Here is a 20,758-nt window from a genome sequence, read left to right as displayed (position 1 = left end):
TGATTCCCAGCCCTGCTAAACAAAAAATTAAAAAAAAAATGTGCCTGACATGGTGGTGCACACCTGTAATCCCAGCACTTGGGAGGCTGAGGCAGGAGGATCGCCAAGAGTTCAAGGCCAGCCTGGGATACATAGTTCAGAGCCAGCCTGAACTACAAAGTAAGACCCTGTCCCCAAAGAAAAAAAAAATTAAAATTAAAAAAAGTATGCTTCTTTAAAAACATCTTTTTTAAAAGTTTATGTTTTAGACAGGGTCTTGCTATGTAGTTCACCACAAAAACTACATTTTTATTGAAGGGCATTTTTATTTTTATTTTTTTTGGTACAGGGGATTGAACTTGGGTCCTTGCGCTTCCACAGCAGGCGGCGAAACCACTGAGTTAAATCCCCGGCCCCGAGGGGCATTTTTAAAAACTAAATTTTATTTTATTTTATCCCATTCCCCTCTTCAAGCCCCCTCCCCTGAGGGGCATTTTTAAAACACAGGAAAGATCCTCTATTTTTTTATCTGTGTTCTCTCTAGATTTATTAATCATGTCTTGCACCATGAGAAAAATCTTTGCTGTTATCTGAGTAATTATTTCTGATTTCATTTTTCCCAGATCCTCTTTTGTTGCCAGTTCAGAGAGTCCAGGTGGTTGAGTATCAGATTGTTCCATCTCATTTCCCTTTGGGCTTGCTGTAGGTGATCTGGAACTCTGTTTTTGAGGCTTGTTTATGTGTTTTCTCATTTCTGGGGGGGGGGTGCTTCTGGCACCCACGCAGCTCACCTTTTCTGTCCTAGGAGCATGGGATGGCAGCAGGGGAGCTTCCTTCTGGGTTCTGGGACTGGCTCAGCTTCTCTGCCCTAGGAGCTTGGGATGGTGGTGGGGGAGCTTTCTTCCAGGTGCTGGGACCAGCTGAGCTTCTCTGCCCTAGGAGCATGGGATGGCAGCAGGGGAGCTTCCTTCTGGGTTCTGGGACTGGCTCAGCTTCTCTGCCCTAGGAGCTTGGGATGGTGGTGGGGGAGCTTTCTTCCAGGTGCTGGGACCAGCTGAGCTTCTCTGCCCTAGGAGCCTTGGATGGCAGCAGGGGAGCTTCCTTATAGGTGCTGGGACTGGCTGAGCTTCTCTGCCCTGGGAGCCTGGGATGGAGGCGGGGAGCTTCCTTCCGGGTGCTGGGACCAGCTGAGCTTCTCTCTAAAAAAATGAAATTATTAATTTGAGGGCCAATACATGGGACTTTTCCAACCTTCTGAAGTAACTCTGCGCACCAATCATTGTACTACATAAGCTTAAAGAAAATGACTTCAAGTAAACATATTTTTGTGGGGAAAGAGAAAAAATATTCTAAAATTGAGAATACATAGAATTAAATACATGATGGAATCCCAACATAGGAAACAAATGGAATCCATAAAACAGATACAAACAGATTTCCAAGAGACTAAAAACTCCATCGAAAGTCTGTGCAGCAGAATGAACCAATGTGAGGATAGAATTTCACATGTAGAAGATAAGATTGCAATTAGTGAGGAGGAAAAGAAAAATTGCTTTAAAATTGTAAGGGAACACGAGAAATCAATCCAGCAGCTCCTAGACGATGCAAAGAAGAATAATATAAGAATGATTGGAGTCAATGAAGAAAGAGGAGAGAATGCAGATGACATAAAAAAACTGTTCACAGAAGTGATGGAAGAAAACTTCCCAAGGAGGGGAAAAGAACTTGACATACAGATAAGTGAGGCATATAGGACTCCAGCTAGCCTTAATCAAAAAAAAAATCTACACATAGGCATATAATAGTTAGGATTCCAGAAATCCAACAGAAGAACAAAATTCTACAAGCAGTGAGAGAAAAGAAACAAATCACATACAAAGGAAAGCCCATCAGAATCACAGCTGACTTCTCAATGCAAACCTTCAAGGCAAGAAGAGCTTGGAGTGATGTATTTCAAGCTCTAAAGGAAAACAGCCTCCAACCCAGATTGATGTACCCTGCAAAACTATCTTTCAAAATTGATGGAGAAATAAGATACTTTCATGATAAAGAGCACCTCAGGAACTTCATGAATACCAAACCGGCACTCCAGACAATTTTAGACAATACCCTAGGAAAAGACAATGAGGATCACAACCCCAGGAAACCCAGCAGAATGAATCCATTGGGTGTGACAAATTAAACGCAAAGGGGAAGAATCCAACAAAAAGAAAAAGTCATGACAAGGCTTTTAAAACTTTTAACTTCATCTCCCTAATGAGTGTATAATTCAATCTTATTATTGTACTGATTAGTATTTTTCTGATTCTAGAGTTGCACACCATTCCTTGTGCTATACTGGCTATTTATCATCTTCTTATGTCTACATTTTAATTGGGTTGTCTATTAATGAGCTGTAAGAATTCTTTATATATTCTGGTCATAGCTTATATGCATTGTAAATATGGTCTGTTTAAGGACTACTTTTGTTAAACAAATTTCTATCTATGTTCATACTTTTTGCTTCTATTATCTTTATCCAGTTTTAGGATTAGCACAATGTTGAGTTCCTAAAATGAGGGGAGAAGTGTTCCTTCTTTTTTCTGCTTTAATTGTTTGATATAATTTATCAGTTAAAATGTATATGAGCCTGCTGTTGTCATATAGGTAGGTTTTCAAGCTAGGAATATACTTTCTTTAATAGGTGCTATTCAAATTTTATATTTCTTCCAGAGTTAGTTTCATTAAGTTGTCTTCCAAGTTACTTCTTAGAAGTTGTCAAATTTATTTCAAAACAGATTTTTGAAATATGCTTTCGATATCCTTTTAAATTCTGTAAAATCTGTGGTAATGTCTCCTAGATCTTAATATTGTAATTTAAAAAATGTATAACTGATATTGTGTAACAGGAAGAAAAGGTCTAAAAGAGCAAGGGAATTGGGAGGGGTAGGGGAAGGGAAAAAAAGGGAAAGGAAAAAATATGAGAAGAGGAAAAATAATGGAAACAAGGTCTTTGCAAATGGGAAAGGGTGGAGGGGGTGAAGGGAGGGCAAGGGAAGGGGAAGAAAAATAAGAACCAAGATACTCGTGTAAAGGTACAAGATCCCAGTGATGAATGTAACTGTATTTTATACCTAAAATGTACCAATAAAGTTAATGGGGGAAAAAAATAAAATAAAACGCAGGAACGCATCAAAAATAAATTAAAAATTAGCAGTGCATAGTGGTGCATAACTGTAATCCAAGCTATTTGGGAGGCTGAGACATGAGGATCACAAGTTGGAACTGAGCCTGGGCAACTTAATGAGACCCTATTTTTAAATTAAAAGAATAAAAAGGGGCCAGGGATTTAGCTCAGTGGTTCCGCCGCCTGCCTCACAAGCGCAAGGTTCTGAGTTCAATCCCTGGTACCGATAGATAAATATGTAAATAAATAGGGCTGGGAATGTAGTTTAGCATTCCCTGGGTTCAATCTCCAGTACTCCAGTACAGCAAGGAAATTAATTAATTAAAGTCACCTCGAAACCCATATCTAGTAATGTTTAATTTTTTTTTCAATCCTGGGGATTGAACCCAGAGTTTTTGCTTTGAACTACCTATCCAGCTTCCTGCATCTGGCCCCCCCTTTCCCCTTTTCTAATTTCTTAGTTTTGTGATAGGGTCTTGCTAAGTAGCTAAATTGGCCAGGTTGGGCTTGAACTTGTGATCCCCCTGCCTCAGCCTCTCAGAATACTGGGATTACTGACTCCCCTGACACCATGAGGTAAATTAAATCTTTCCTCCTTTTAGTTGTGAGTGACCGGTATTGTGTTTCAGCAACAGAGAAGCTGATTGATACAATCAGTTTAGGAACTACAATATTAGTGGAGGGCTGCTTAAATAAATTAAGGCATATTCACACAGTGAAAAAATGTTTTATATTACAATATAACTGTTACTTCAAAGAATGATGCAGCTCCTTCTGTACTATTATAGCATGACCTCTAAGACATGTCTTCCTGTTTTTGTCCTCCTCAATCTCTTCAATTTGGATTGTTAGGGAACTTGGTCTCTTCTCTTTCATCTACAACTCCCCCCCCTGGATCTCATCCAGTCCTAAGACCTCAAGTATTGTCTATTCAGTAACCTGCGTATACAGGTTTTCTGAAAAAGAATTCAAAAATTTAAGTTGAAAATACTGGGTCTGTTCCATTGCTCTCCATCAGGAGAAACCCCAGGTGCAGAATGCTGGCGTCCTAACCTGGGAGGGTGTGTACTACCGCTTAAGCAAAGCCATAGAGACAGGAGCACAACGGTTACAGGAAGGATTCAGGTAGGAGACACCATTATTACACAGTTAGAGAATAAGTGGGCTGGGTGGAAAAAAGTCAGTTTGGGCAATTTGCACTTTGACCTCTATTCATTCCAGTGTTGGTAGAATAACTTGAAGCCATCATTTCATTTGCATTTCTAATAAATGTCACATAAGCCATTATGATGGTGGTGGAGAAAGACTTTATAGACCAATGGACAAAATAATGCTCCTGAGATAGGAAGCAAATTCATATGACTCTTCATTTCAATATGTTCTCCATGTCAAAATGTCTTGTTGTCTCTATTATTCTGCTTTTTACCAAGTGCCCTCCTCAGCTAAAATTTGCAAACAATTCTTTTTTTTTTTTGGTACAGGGGATCAAACGCAGGACCTTGCGCTTGCCAGGCAGGCAGCGAAACCACTGAGCTAGATCCCCAGCTGGATAAAGAATTCTTTCTTTCCACATTGAAAAGGCCTGGCTACTTTTATATGATTGAAGTATGCCCTTCATTCTATGTGAGTACAAACACATGAAAATATTTATACATCTTTCCAATCTATAGAAAATCATTTTGGGATCTTGAACACAGACTCTGTACAGATGGAAAGAATGTGAGAGAAATTCCCTCAGTGTGCTGGCTGGCAGGGTCTGCCCAGCACTGTACGTCTTCTCAGAACAGGGGATGCTCTGCTGAATGAGCCCTTGTATGTCAAGATTCAAAAAGTTCTTGTTTGCTCTGGGTGAACAAAGCAGTCACAGACAGTGGGATCTGCAGGGTAGCCACCAAGTGTGTTAGACCAATGTTCCCGCCACCGCAGTGCCGGACAATCACCGTACTGGTGGTTCTCACCTTCATGTGTGGAGGCTGGTGTTCGCGGTGCTGTCTTGCATAGAGCTCCCACTGACTTCACAGGAAATGACATAGAACAGAGCCCCGTGGTGTGAGGGTAAACAAGAAGCATCTGACCAGGATTGGGCCATATATTTTTTTCACTTTCTCTGTAGAAATGGCTAAATTTATATACTGAATATCTAAAGGCCACTTTTCACTTCAACCATTTATGAAATGTCAAATATACATACATATACGTATACATATTAGGAAGCTTGACAGTGAACTGTGTTTTATGTAGGAGGGGGAAGGAGAGGGTTGTGGTCTAGAGAAACCCATCCTGATCTTACATTTTTCTTGGTCTGTAAGACCCTCCAAGAAGCCAAAGTGACTGGGACTAGCTTATTGTTCTGTTTTTTGTTTTTCAGAGACAGTGTCTCCCTAAGTAGTTCAGGCTTATCTTGAACTCACAGTGTAGCCAGGGCTGGCCTCAAATTTGCAGAGATCCTCCTGCCTTAGCCTGTGAGAGCTGGGATTATCGTGTGTGCCACCATGCCTGGCTTCATGTTGTTTCTTTAAAGTTGGCCTTGAGGCATATCCTAAAGAAGAAGGAGGAGAAAAAACCATAAGAAAGGGAGAGGGATGAGAAAGGAGAGGGAGAGAAAAAAAGAAAATTGCAGTATAAGTGTTTATTAAATTTTTTTTTCTCAGTACTGGGAATTGAACTCAGGACCTTGTGCCTGCCAAGCAGGTGAAGCACCACTGAGCTAAATCCCCAGCCCCTATGTATTAAATCTTTAGATAGAGCCAGACATGGTGGTGTACATCTATAATCCCAGCACTTTGGAGGCTGAGACAGGAGGATTGCTACAAGGCCAGCTTGGGTTACACAGTGAGTTCAAAGCTGGCCTAAACTACATAGCAAGACTGTCTCAAAAACAAACAAACAAACAAACACTCTAGATAGAATGTGGGGGGAAGGGAATGAGAAAAAAAAAGCAGCAAGCTATATCATGTACAGGTACAAATTCCCTATGATGAATGTGATCATTATGTATATCTAAAATGTACCAATAAAATAAAAAATGTGCAAAAGAAGGGTCTTGCTAAATTTAAAAACAAGAGGAGACTCACTAGAGCAAAGATTAGTAGTTTTGTTGTTATATTTGCTTTTCTGTGGTACCAGGGACTGAACCCAGGGACTTTATACTGAACTATATCCCCAGCCCTTATTTTAATTTTAATTTTTGAGATAGAATCTTGCTAAGATCACTAAATTGCCAAGGTTAGGCACTAATTTGTGATCCTCCTGCCTCAGCCTTCCAGAGTGCTGGGATGATAGGACCACACCCAGCTAGGATTCGTAGATTTAACCACAAAAACTTAACATTTCTTGCTTTTTTTTTTTAACCTGGAAACTTCCTTTCATATATTTAAAATCATCTCTAGATTACTTAAGTGTAAGTGCTTTTTTTTTTTGGTATTTTTTTTGGTACCGGGGATCGAACTTGGGACCTTGCACTTGCGTGGCAGGCGCCGGAACCACTGAGCTAAATCCCTGGCAAGTGTAAATGCTGTATAGATAATTGTTAGACTGTGTTGTTTAAAAGCCTGTGTATATTCGGTATAAACATGATTTTTTGGCACAACTGTAACTAATTTTCTACTGAGGTTGGTTGAAACTTTGGGTGTGGGACCTGCAGATACAGCAGCCGACTGCAAAATGCTGCAAGCACCCAGCCTCCTGAAGTAACGCTGAAGAATATTCTGACAAACTAAGTGATCCATTACACACTGCTTTCCTCTCCATGCCAGACCATTTCCGTTAGGAACCAAGCATGTGTTCCATCATTCTCTCTGCACGCAGGACATAGCTTGCCATTTCTCCCTTCTTCATCTTTTTTTTTTCCAGTACTAGGGATTGAACCCAGGGGCATTCTACCTCTCAGCTGCATCTCCAGCTGCTTTTTGTTGTTGTTGTTGAGACAGGGCTCCACTAAGACAAGTTGCTGAATTGCTCAGGCTGGGCTGGAATTTACAGTCCTACTGCCCCTGCCTCCCAGAGTGCTGGGATTACAGGCCTGTACCACCAGGCCTGTGCCCTTTGGGCACAATCTCTTGCCTCATTTCTCTCTGTCCTTCAATTTGTCTTTGGAAGGAGGGAGAAGCTCTCTAATCATTATCCTCACTTTTGTTCTCTCTCCCCATTTCCAAGGCTACTCTTTAAAATACAAACTCTGGGGCTGCAGTGGCTCCCCTGAGTCCAGGGAAGTGTTCTGGAAGCCTTTGCTCTTCGTAAGGGCCCCAGGTTATTTTTTTAAATTATTTTATTTTATTTTTTAATTAAACATTTCTATAAGTCAAAAATAAAGATACATGGCAAATAAAAAGCCATGACAATGTCGACAGGGGAAAGAATGATATTCATAACATACTAGAATTTTCTACAAGTTGGCTAAAAAAAATAAGTTCTAGATAGAGACAGAGTTGAAACTTGAATTTTCTGAAATTATTCAACAAAAATATAGTCCTCTCTTCTGGCTGAAACCATGCAAGGTGCTGAAGAGAAGAAAAGGAAAAGCGATCATGCCATTCTCCTTGAAACCCTTCTGAGATTTCTAGCCTGGTTGAACAAATACTTTTTGGCTATGGCTCAAAAGACCCTGCATGATCTGGCCACTTGCATAAGGTCTCCAACTTCATAACATGTACCTTATCCTAGGTATCACTTGCAACTCTGTAGTTATAATATTCTCTCAATCAACATTCCTAGAACACACCAAGATCTTTCCTATTTCATGATTTTTGCACCTGCTCTTCTTTTAGCTTGGAATGCTCTTCTTTCAGCTTTTCACATGATTGACTCCATTTGTTTCATTCTTTTATTCTTTGTCTTTTTTTTTTGTTTTTGAGACAGGGTCTCACTATGTAGTTCAGGCTGCCCTTGAACTCACTATGGAGCCCAAGCTGGCCTCACAGCAATCCTCGTGCCTCATCCTCCTTCCTGAGTGCTGGGATTACAGGTGTGCATCAGTACTCCCGACTTCTTGTTTTCTTATGTATTCCCATTGCCTAGCATACTGTCTAGTGTGTACTGTATAGTTGATATGTTTTTGTTGAATTCAAAAAATACTCAGAATATATATGACTATATATCAATTAAAAATAAAAATGTATGAAAGAAATTTACTATCCATTAGGTGCTAGGGATTAAGAAGGAAAACAAAAATTTCATCTCACATGGTTTATAAGCTAACAGAGAAGCAAACTGGAAAGTAAATAAATTGTAACTGTATAATTAGTGTTGTTATTGAGGGAAATAGTGGACAATATAGTATCATATAGGAGAAGTCCTTATTCTAGCCTCAAAGAAGATAGCAAAAGGTGAAACCTGCTGGCTGTGGATGAGTTGGTCATGGAAGATATAGTGGAGTAGGGAAGAGGCAGAGAAGAGCACCTGCCGGGAAATGAGTGGAACATGACATGTTAGGCATTCTGAAAGCCTTAAGGCAGCCTTTGGGTGTAGCTCAGCAGTAGAACACACCCTTAGCACCTGCAAGGCCCTAGGTTCAATCCCCAGCACTAGAAAAGAAATAGCCTCCGGGATGGAGTATAGGATTGAGGATAAGTGGGATAAGTGGCAGCAGATGTAGCTGGAGAGATAAGCTGATAGGATGGTCATTAAACTGATAGGATGGTCTTAGATGCTCATTATGCAGCTCATCTTGATGGAATGGGGTGGCCATTGACAGATTTTATGGAGATAGTAACACAGAGGTCATTTTATCTGCACTATGTTCTGGGACTGAAGACTATGAAAGAGTTAGAAGGCCATACCAGTAATCTAGATGAAAGCTGGCAGGATTATGGTGACCTAAAGCTGTGTAGTAATGATGGGAACACAAGAGACAAGACAGAATTAGAGGCTATTTAAAAAGTGACAGTCACAAAATTAGCAATTTAATAAATAATTTGGTAAATGATGTGAGGACAAATGGTTAAATATTTGGAGGAAAAGATTTCAAATTGCATCAAAATTAAATCTAGGTCAATGAAAGAGTTGAATGTTTAAAAACTGAAAATATAGAGGTACCAAGACTTAGCTGGGCATGGTGACACATGCCTGTAATCCTAGCACTTGGGAGGCTGAGGCAGGAAGATCACTGAGAGTTCGAGGCCAGTCTGGGCTACCATAGCAAGTTAAGGACAACCTGAATTGCCTAGTAAGACCCTGTCTGCACAACAACAACAACAACAACAACAACAACAACAACAACAGAAACAATAAATAAAATAACCAAGGCTTCTGGTCAAGATGACACTGAGGAACCCCAACTTCTCCAAATCTACTTGTAATGAGTGGGTAAAAACCAAAGTTGGTGTCACCACTCTTCCTGAGTCCATAACATTATATGGAGCTGTGGACATGAGGAGCTAGAAGGATAAATGCATAGCAAATAACAACTGAACAAAGTTGACCGCTCTCTCAGTGTTTGGCTCTGCACACCTCTGATATTATTCTAATACAGCAATTTTGAAATGGCTTTGTAAGACCTGGCTTTGGGTTGAGGGGCCAGAGTTGGGTGGAGGTGGAGGCAGCCATAAAACAGCTAGATTTAGAGGGAAAGGGCCAGGGATTCAGTTCAGTGGTGCCTTGTCTGCCTGGCAAGCCCAAGGTCCTGAGTTCGATCTTTGTACCAAAAAAATAAATAAATAAAGAGAAGGTAACAATAGATTTAGAGGCAAGAGCACAGGAACTGGGGGAAGAAAATAAGTCAAAACAAAAACAGAACACACACACATACACACACACACACACACACACACACACACGCGCGCGCACCTTAAAATGAATCAAAAGATCTAAATTCTAAAACATGACAATAAAACTAAGGCTAAGAAAAAGTTTTAAATAATTGGGGGCTGGGGATTTAGCTCAGTGACACAAGTGCAAGGTCCTGAGTTCGATTCCCAGTACTTCCCCCAAAGGCTGTGATATACAGTAAATAATTGGTACATGAATTAAATTAATTTATAGAACAGTCTGACAGTTTTTGTTTTTTTGAGACAGGGTTTCACTATGTAGTTCAGGTTGGCCTTGAACTGACTATGTAGCCTAGGCTGGCCTCAAACATGTGGCAATCCTCCTGCTACAGCTTTTTGAGTGCTGGGATTGCAGGCGTGTGTCATCAGGCCCAGCTGACAATTCTTTTTTTTGGTACCAGGGATCGAACTCGGGTCCTTAGCTTTCGAGGCAGGCGGTAGAACCACTGAGCTAAATCCCTGGCCCTCTTTTAAATAAATATTTTATAATGCTCAAGATATAAATAAGGGAATTTTTTCTATCAGAATGAAGAAGAATTTATTTAGAAAGTATAAATAAAATAAAAACCATCTGGATATAAAATACAAGCATCTAAAGCCAGGCATGGTGATTCATGCCTATACTCTCAGCTGTGCAAGAGATTGAGGCTGGAGGCTCACTTGAGCACACAAGTTCAAGACCAACCTGGGCAAGAAGGAGGAGGAGGAGGCAAAGGAGGAGACAGCAGCAGCAGCTAGAAACAAATAGAGTTAAACATTTTTATAGCCATTAAAACCTTAAGATAGACTGTAGACTAGGTACAGTTGGAGAGTATCTTATTAAATTGGGAGACAGTGCAGAGATATTCACCTAGGCCAGTGATGGCAAACCTATGGCACAGGTGCTGCAGCCGGCTGTTTGTTATCATTGACTAAAAGGTTCACCATCACTGATCTAGACTATGCAACAGAAAGCCAAAGAGATTATGTATCTGTCTCTCTGTCTCTCTCTCTATGTATAAATTGTACTATATGTATGTATATTTCTGATTATATATAAACATCTATCTATCTGTATCTGATGTTTAGTGACATTAGTTGGAAAATGTGGAAGATAGATTAAGAGGCTTCAACCTATATGCAATAAAAATTCCAGAAGAATGAAGGGAATGGTGAAGAAACAATATTTACAGAAATAATAAATAAATAAATAATTGTAGAATTGGAACACATACACACACACTATCAAGCAGGATAAATCAGTATCAATTCAAAACTATGTACATTAAAATAAAATGAAAATCACCTGGGATATAGAGATGATTACTTTAAAAATCTAATGTAATTTAGATTGATAAGTCACTTCTCATCAGAAACAATAGATTTGGGGCCAGGGATTTAGCTCAGTGGTACCACGCCTGCCTTGCAAGCACAAGGTCCTGAGTTTAATCCCCAGTACCAAAAAAAAAAAAAGAAACAATAGATTTAATTAAGATAATGCAGCAATATCTTCAAAAAATTAAAGCAATACCATTACCAGCAAATCAAAATTCTTATACTCAGCTAATTCTTTCAAATGGAAAAGATGGAAAGATGTTATAAAGTACAGAAATTAAGACAATATGTCGTGAGTCCAGGAATAGCTAATACATCAGTGGAATGGAATAGAAAACCCAGTACAGAGCCACATTAATGGGGAAACTATTATGACAGTAGTAACACTGAGAGACAGAGGGGTGATGTTAGTTTGAAAATGTGGAAGACAGATTGGGTTGTGAGTAAGTGGTACTAGAAAAATAGGTTACTTATATGGAAAAGACAAAAAAATTTTTTTTATCTCATACCATACATTAAATTAAACTCGAGTTAAAACTTACATGTGAAAATCAAACCTATAACACTTTCAGACAAAACCACAAGAGAATATATTTATGGGGCTGTATAATCTATTGTTACTTCAAGCATTTTATTGCTTCCTAACCTGTCATGTCCCAACTGTTGCTCCCCCCTCCATGCTGGAGATGGAATCCAGGGCCTTTTGTATGCTATACAAACATTGTCCTACTCAGCTACACCCCCAGCCCTACAACTTCCATTATTTTCCTAATTTACTTAAATTCTATGATCAACCATTTTGACTTATATACAATGTAAACTTCCTTGTCTTATTCCTGTTATTTATTTATTTATTTATTTATTTATATTCTGTAAATTCCACTTACATCTAACTTTCTGCCTGTTTGCTACTGGTATAATTTGAACTCTCTATTTAACTCTACGCCAGCACCTCTGTAACTGAATGTGGTGGGGGGAAAAAACACACGACCACCATGATCCTCAAGTGGGCCTTAATACTGCCTACTACTCATGATTTTTCCCTAGTTCATTCCAGTTTTCATTCATTTACCTACTGGTATATACTGCAAACATGGAAAGAAAGAAAAGAAAGAAAGAAAGAAAGAAAGAAAGAAAGAAAGAAAGAAAGAAAGAAAGAAAGAGACAGAAAGAGAGAGAGAAACTGTTGTACTTTCTTCTGACTTTCAAGTCTCTGATAACTTCTCATCTTCACTTGCAACTGATGACTTGTATTTTATTTCTATTGAATAATAGGAGCAATCAAAGAAGAATTTTCACCTACTCCCACTGACCTCCAATGATATAGGGAAAATAAAATAACTCCCAGCTGGCTAGATGTCAGATACACTGAGTTCATGTTCCCCGAAGTCAAAGGATGAATTCTAAGGAAAAACAGAAGATAAGAATAGGAAAATTTATTGGGGAATAAGAATGGGAATAGGAATAGGGAATAAGAATAGGAAATAGGGATAGCTCCCGAGAGACAGTAAGGGTCTCCAATAGGTTGCCAGCGAGCTCACTTTTCTGAGGAAGACCACTGAGCTAAATCCCCAGCTCTCTGAGGAAGTTTTATAGAGCAAAGTCATGAGAGGTGAGTGCAACGTCATGGGTTCCCAGATCCAATTTCCTATCTGGCATCTAGGCTGCATTTCCATGGTCTGCTGCTGCGTGATTCTTTCACAGGTGTGCAGAGTGTGTTCATTGCCACTAACAGTTTCCCAATCGGGGTGCAGAGCAGTGCACATCGCTGCTAACCGTTTCTCATTAGAGAATATCAATTCTTGGCTCCTAAGCCAGTGGGGTGCTTCTGTTCCCCTTGTCTTGTCACAAATCTTTGCCAAACCTAACCTCATCTACATTTATAGTTAGAGTAAAAGGCAAGGTAGAATCAATGACTTGGAGGGTTTGTGTGACTGCCACTTTTTGAGTCCTGGAGACAGCTTTTGCTGCATCTAAAACCTAGTCTCATGTTGTTCCCTTTTTGGATTATCTGGAATTATGTTTATCTTTTTTGACCAGACAACACCTATGAGTTGGACAAGGCCAGTTCTCTGAAACCCTGTCGTCAGATGGCCCATTTCTAGGGCAGCAAAGCTTTTACCTTGTCTGCTATTGGCCCATCCCCAGGGCAACAAAGCTTTTTTAGACGGTGAACAGTGGCGTTCAGAGTTGTAAGGCAATTGGAGGTTAACATAATTGGACAGACAAGCCAGTTCTGGACCTTGTCTTAAAATCAGAGGTTAACATAATATCATCAATATAATGGAACAAAGACACAGAGTATGGATTGGTCCAGGTGGCCAAGTCCCGGGCCAGCAACCCATAACACAGAGTTGGGCTGTACACATAGCCTTGTGTCAACACCTGAAAAGTTTATTGTCTGCCCTCTGTGCAATGCAGGAGTCACTTTGTTCAGTTCCTGGTAGCTCACAGTCATTTACTAAGTCCTATTTGACTTCTGAACAGCCAAACCAGTGAATTGGAAAGGCTGTGTGCAGGTCGTATCATCCCAGCTTCTTCCAGCTGTAAAATAGTCTGTCGTACCTCAAGGCCTTTAGGTAACCATGCTGATTTGTAAACAGAATTTTCCCTCATGGTACCAAGCTGAGCATCAGTCAATATGTCCGTCCCCAGTGTATATTCAGCACTTGGGGAAACACAGACATTTTAGGGATGTGGAGCCAGATGCTCAATGTCTAAAGTCATTTTGGCTTTCCAGCCAGGCCACTAGCTAGGATCAAATCCTTACGTGCATTAGGAGCAGTTTTTCATTAGGGCTACAATACTGCTCATGGAGCTGTCCATTTATTTTATCTGTGGCTAGGATGGTAGCCAGCAGGTTCTTGCTATGTAGTTTAGACTGGCCTTGAACTCATTATATAGGCTAAGCTGGCCTCAAACCCCTGCCTCAGCCTCCCTTATGTTGGGATTACAGGTGTGTACCACTATGTCCAGCTCTTTTGTTTTTTTTTTTTTTTTTGAGACAGGGCCTTATTATATAACATAGGCCGACCTCAAATTTGTGATGATCCTTCTGCCTCTGCCTCCTGAGTGATGGGATTGCAGGTTTTCACTACCATGTCTAGTGGTAAGGACCTTCTTGCTGTGCCATCCCATGGCAAAAGAGAAGAAAGAATGAGAGACAAAAGGGGGCATTTTATAAGGAGCTTACTTTTGCAATAATGGCATTAATCTATTCAAGGCTTAATAATCTCTTCAAAGTCCCACCTTTGAATACTGTTACAACTCCAATTGAATTTCAGCATGAGTTTGGGAGGGGACAAACATCAAAATGATAGCAATCATCTCTAACCTTTCAAGGCTAGTTTATTGCCTGGGTTCTTAATCCCTTTGACTTTTTTTTTGGTACGGGAAGTGGGGGAAATGATCAAACTCAAGATCTCCCACTTGCCAGGCAGGCACTATGCTGTTGAGCTACATCCCTGGCCCACTTCATCATTTCATTAATTTTCTTCTTAAGATCAGCAAAGATTTCCTATTGCTAAATGTAATGGGCAATGTCAGTCTCATCTTCTTGACCTGTTGGTAACATGCAACACAGTTGATTGCTCATTGCCTCTTGAGGCACTTTTTGCTCTTGAATTTCAGTGTTTTCTCACTACCTTACTATCTGTTCCTTCTCAGTGTCTTTTGTTATTTTTTCCTTGTGTCCATGACTTCTGAACATTGAAATATCTCAGGGGTCTTTGGAGTTCTTCTCTTTAATGTTTACACTCACTGTGATGGGTTAAGTTACGGTTTACAACTATTTATTCCCTTCTGTGAAGACTGTACATCTATACTCTTTGGATTTGCCTTAAAATCTCCCTTCTGATTTTCTTTCTTTCTTTTTTTTTTTGGTACTAGGGATTGAACTTGGGACCTGGCACTTGTCAGGCAGGCGGCAGAACCACCGAGCTAAATTCCCAGCCTGTAAACCAATCTTTTTAGTGAATATAGATGCAAAAATCCTCAACAAGATACCAGCAAACAATGCAATGAATATCAAAAAGATCATACATCATGACCAAGTAGGCTTCATCCCAGAGATTTGAGAAGGTTTCAACATATGCAAATCAATAAATGTAATACATCATATAAACAGAAGCAAGGACAAAAATCACACAATCATCTCACTAAGTACAAAAAAAACTTTGACAAAATCCACATCCTTTCATGATTAAAAAAAAAAACCTGAAGAAAATAGGTATAGACGGTACTTAGCCTGATAAAAGCCATTTATGACAAACCTATTGCCAACATCTGAAGACTGAAAATTTTCCCTCTAAAATCAGAAACAAGACAAGGATGTCCTCTATCATTGCTCATGTTCAGCATAGTACTTGAAATATTAGCAAGAGAAATTAGGCAAGAAAAAGAAATAAAAGGGACATGTATAGGAAAGGAAAAAGTTAAATGAGCATTATTTACAGATGATATGATCTTCTACACAGGAGATCCAAAAGACACTTAGAATTAGTAACCACATTCAGTAATGTAGCAGTATACAAAATCAACACACAAAACTCAATAGTGTTTCTATACACTAATAATGAACCCAGTTCTTTGCCTGCCTGGCAAGTGCAAGGTCCTGAGTTTGATCTCTGGTACAAAAAAACAAAACAAAACAAAAACAAGCCAAAAGAACCCCAAACAACTTTCTGACCCCAATTGAATAAGAAATAGTTTTGAGAATCAACAAATGAGATTATATTAAATTTATTTATTTTTCCCATTAAGTTTATTGGTACATTTTTGGTATAAAATACAGTTACATTCATCATTGGGATCTTGTGCCTTTACAGGAGTATCTTGGTTCTTATTTTTTTCCCCTTCCCTTGCCCTCCCTTCACCCCCTCCACCTTTCTCTATTTGCAAAGACCTTGTTTCCATTTTTTTTCCTCTTTTCATATTTTTTCCTTTCCCTTTTTTCCCTTCCCCTACCCCTCCCAATTCCCCTGCTCTTTTAGACCTTTTCTTCCTGTTACACAATATCAGTTATACATTTTTTAAATTACAATATTAAGATCTAGGAGACATTACCACAGATTTTACAGAATTTAAAAGGATATAGAAAGCATATTTCAAAAATCTTTTTGGAAATAAATTTGACAACTTCTAAGAAGTACCTTGTAAGACAACTTAATGAAATTAACTCTGCAGGAAATATAAAATTTGAATAGCACCTATTAAAGAAAGTACATTCCTAGCTTGAAAACCTACCTATATGACAATAGCAGGCTCATAAACATTTTAACTGATGAATTATATCAAACAATTAAAGCAGAAAAAAGAAGGAACACTTCTTCCCTCGTTTTAGGAACTCAACATTGTGCTAATCCTAAAACTGGATAAAGATAATAGAAGAAAAAGGTATGAACATAGATAGAAATTTGTTTAACAAAACAAACTATTGGAAGTCAGATGTGACAGGATGTAGAAAGTGGTTTTGTTATAGGGATGGCAGTGTTGGTTCAGCATTGGAAGATCCACCCCAAAAGTCATCATTTTAACAGAGGAAAGGAAAAAGCCATATGATCCTGTCACTAGTTGGAGAAAAAGTATTGGACTAAATTCCACAGCTGTTCATGGTAAAAGCTATCAGGAGACAAGAAGTAGAACAGAACCTTCTCAACAGATTAAAGACATGTACTCCATACTTCCAGCGAGAATGCCTTATATGAATGGAGAAGATACAATGCTTTCTCCTTAAGATGGGGAACAAGGGCAGATATGCTTACTCTTCATCTGTCCATTAAACTTTGAAACCTAGTCCCCACCAAAATAGTCTGGCAATAAAATGACACAACTAGGATAGGATTGGCACGGCAGAAGCAAAATCTTTATATGTAGATGAAATGATCATCTACAGAGAAAATACTAAGAAATCTCTAGGAGCCCCTAGAACTTGTACTTGAATTTAGCAGGATTAGAAAACACAAGGTATATATAAAAATTCAGGTCTGTGTATACTTACTATAAATGAAGAATTGGATATTGAAATTTAAAAGTTATGTAGGAGTACAAAGGACCTAGAAATGTTAAAAACAAAAACAGAAACAGTGTTGGAAGACGTTTAGTACCTAATTTTCAGACTTCTTCTAAAGCTACAGAAATCAAGGCAGTGTTGGTGTAAGGAAAGACATATAGATCATTGGAATAAAACAGAGAATCTAGAAATAGAACCACAAATATATGGTCCACTGAGTTTTGAAAGATTATTTAACATTAGCATTTTATAGAATATAAACTCAATTCAAGAGCTGAGGAAGAGATAGTGTTTTCAGCAAACGGCACTAGAACACCTGGTATCCGTATATAAAAAATTAACCTCAACCCTTATTTTCCATACATGAAAATAACTTGAAGGGATCTATGAACCTAAATAAGAAAGCCTAAAAGTATAAAACTTTAAGAAGAAATTATAAGGGAAAATATTTATGAATTCAGGGTAGGCAAGAACTACCTAGGATACAAAAAACATGATGTATAAAGAAAAAAATTGATAAATGGGATTCCATCAAAATTTAGAACTTTAAATGACATCATTAAAATGAAATGTAGTCCTTAAACAGACCATATTTACAATACATATAACCTATGACCAGAATATGGGATTATATTAAATTTAAAAGCTTCTGCATAGCAAAAGAAACAATCAACAGAGTGAAAATACAACCTAAAGAGTGGGTAAAATTTTTTTTACCAGAGATTCCTCAGAGGACTCGAATCTAGAATACACAAAGAATTCAAAAAAAGAAAATTGGACCCCCCCTCCCAAAATAAAAGACTCAATCAAAAAATGGCCAAATGAAATGAGACACTTCACAAAAGTACAAATGCCCAATAAATACATGAAGAAATGCTCAACATCACTGGCCAATAGAGAAATGTAAATTAAAACAACACTAAGATTAAGATTCCATCCTAACCTAGAAAGAATGGCCATCATCAAGAAATGAAATAATTGCTGGAGGGCTGGGGATTTAGCTCAGTGGTTCCGCGACTTGCCTTGCAAGCCCAAAGACCCAAGTTTGATCCCCAGTACAAAAAAAAAAAAAATTGAAAAAAAATTGCTGGGGATTTAGCTCAGTGGCACTGCGCCTGCCTGGCAAGTGCAAGGTTCTGAGTTTGATCCCTGGTACCAAAAAAAAGGAGGAGGAGGAAGAAATAAAGTAATAGCAAATGCTGGAGATGTGGCAGGGAAAGAGGAACTTTTCTACAGCATGTAAACTAATATGGCCAGGGATTTAGCTCAGTGCTGCTGCCACCTTCCTCCCAAGTGCAAGGTCCTAAATTCAAGTCCCAGTACCAACCCCCCCCAAAAAAAACCCAGAACATAAACTAGTATAACTACTATGGAAATTAGGGAGAGTCCTCAAAAAACTGAAAATAGAAATTCCATTTGACCCAACTATTCTCTTCTAGGTATCTTCTGAAAGAAGTAAAGACATTATATTACAGTAACACATACATATTCATGTTTATAGCAGCATAATTCATAATAGCTAAATCTTGGAAGCAACCTATATGTCTATCTATAGATGAATCAATGAAGAAAACTGTGGTATTTACAATGGAGTATTACTTTTCCATAAAGAGAAACTTGAGTAATTTGTAGGAAAATGAGTGATCCTTGAGACATAATGTTAAGTGAAAGAAATCAGACACACAAGTTTAAATATCACATGGTTTCTCTTATGTGAGAAACCCAGAGGGAAAAAAAAAGCAAAAAAAAAAAATAAATAAAGTCAGTTCCTGACTTATGAATGAGTTCTGCTCTGGGAGAAAGTTCGTAAATTGGATTCCTTCATAATCCAACAAAGTGAGTGTTATACAGTACACCTGTGGAAGTTTGCAACTCAAATGTTTGTAAGTCGGGGACTTACTGTAATAGTATATAGGGAGATGGTTTGTTTCTAAAGGGAAAGGGGATCAAGAGATGGAGGAAGAGGGAAGGGACAGGGGATGAAAAAAGAAATTGGGGTGTGTTATGCAAATATATGAACTGTACACAAGGGTTATAAACATTATACACTGCAAACATATACAAAAACAAAAAAGAAAGGGAGGGAGGGGATCCTGAGGTGGGTGGAGAGGGGGGAGAGGGAGGGGAAGGGGATGAAGAAGAGAAATTAGGAGTATTATATGTGTGTACGAGCTTCCCACAAGGAATGTAAACATTACGTACTACACACATGTACTCATAAACTAAAATTTAAAAAAAAGAATTAAGATGTGGTATGTACATCAAGAATTGCTGAGTCTCGAAAGCGCAAGGTCCCGAGTTAGATACCCAGTTAAAAAAAAGAACTGCTATGAGTTTGAGGCCAGCCTGAGCTATATAGTGACCTGAACTGCATAGTGAGATCCTGTTTAAAAAAAAAGATGTGTTATGTAACTGTACCAGCTTCTCACAATGAATGTAATCATTATATGCTGCAAACATGTACTAATAAAACCTTTTTTAAACTATAGAAAATTTTCAGGGCTGGATTTAGCTCAGTGGTGCTGCTGCCTGCCTCGCAAGCGCAAGGTCCAGAGTTTGATCTCCAATACAAAAAAAAAATTACAGAAACTTTTTTTACAAAAAGGAAAAAAAGCCGGGGATTTAGCTCAGTGGTTCTGGCGCCTGCCTTGCAAGCACAAGGACCCGAGTTTGATCCCCGGCACCAAAAAAAAAAAAAAGGTTGAAGATGTAGGTAGCTTAGTGTGGAGTCCCTGGGTTCAATCCCCAGTATTGTCAAAAAAATAAAAAATAAAAAGGGCCAGGGATTTAGCTCAGTGGTTCTGATGCCTGCCTCGCAAGTGTAAGGTCCTGAGTTCATCCCTGGTACACCTCCACCCCCAAAAAGTTTCTAGAGCAGGAAAACAAAAGTTAATCAACAAGTATCTAAAGAATGCTACCTATCCTCAGCTGGGTGATAGATACTGGGTTATCTTTTATCTATCTCTAATCACTTTTACTTTTTACTGTCTCCCTCAAGGTCACCATTATCTCACCTGAAATAGTTTGAAGTCACCGAGCTGTCTGTCCCCTGGTAGACTTTCTAAGCACTAAATCAGATTGCAACACTCCTTTGCTCAAACTTTCCTTTCCTCAGCTGGCTTCCCACCTCACCAAGAGAAAAAACAAGACATTATAGTGGTCTACATGAACTCTGCTTTACTGCGCAAATCTCATGTCTCAGGACTCTCCTTTTTCCCATTTGTCTTTGGCCATAGTACTCTCCTTCTAGTTCTTAAACACACCGTTTATGGTGCCACTTCCACACTTTACAGTCATTGGTCCTTCTGCCTAACATGCTCTTCCACCAAATATCTCTATGGCCTGCTTTTTAACCTTTACGATTTTACTTACAAGCTATCTTGTTGGCAAGGACTTCAAAGGATTTAAGTTGCCCCAGAACACTCTATCCCTTTCTTCTGCTTTATTTTTCTCTACATCATTCATCAAAGAGTGGGTAAAATATAACATAATGAACTTTGCTTATTTATTGTGCTTATTGTTTCT

At 38.8% G+C, this 20,758-nt stretch overlaps 1 long non-coding RNA gene across 1 annotated transcript in view; it reads right to left on the bottom strand.

Annotated features, from left to right (window-relative positions):
• Positions 1-247: 247 nt before the first annotated feature.
• LOC147823648 (uncharacterized) overlaps positions 248-20,758 on the bottom strand; it is a 39,873-nt gene continuing 19,362 nt past the window's right edge. Inside the window, exons 2-3 of the long non-coding RNA XR_015443481.1 lie at positions 5,557-5,684; positions 248-1,178 (exon numbers count right to left, since the gene is read on the bottom strand). This is a non-coding gene — a long non-coding RNA (uncharacterized LOC147823648). The remainder of the gene's footprint in view (positions 1,179-5,556; positions 5,685-20,758) is intronic.

Source organism: Heterocephalus glaber, unplaced genomic scaffold, assembly GCF_053883595.1.
Source record: "Heterocephalus glaber isolate CG9 unplaced genomic scaffold, H.glaber_assembly_v1.0 deba00001571, whole genome shotgun sequence".
NCBI classification, from domain to species: Eukaryota; Metazoa; Chordata; class Mammalia; order Rodentia; family Bathyergidae; genus Heterocephalus; species Heterocephalus glaber.
This window is presented reverse-complemented; position numbering and strand designations above follow the sequence as displayed.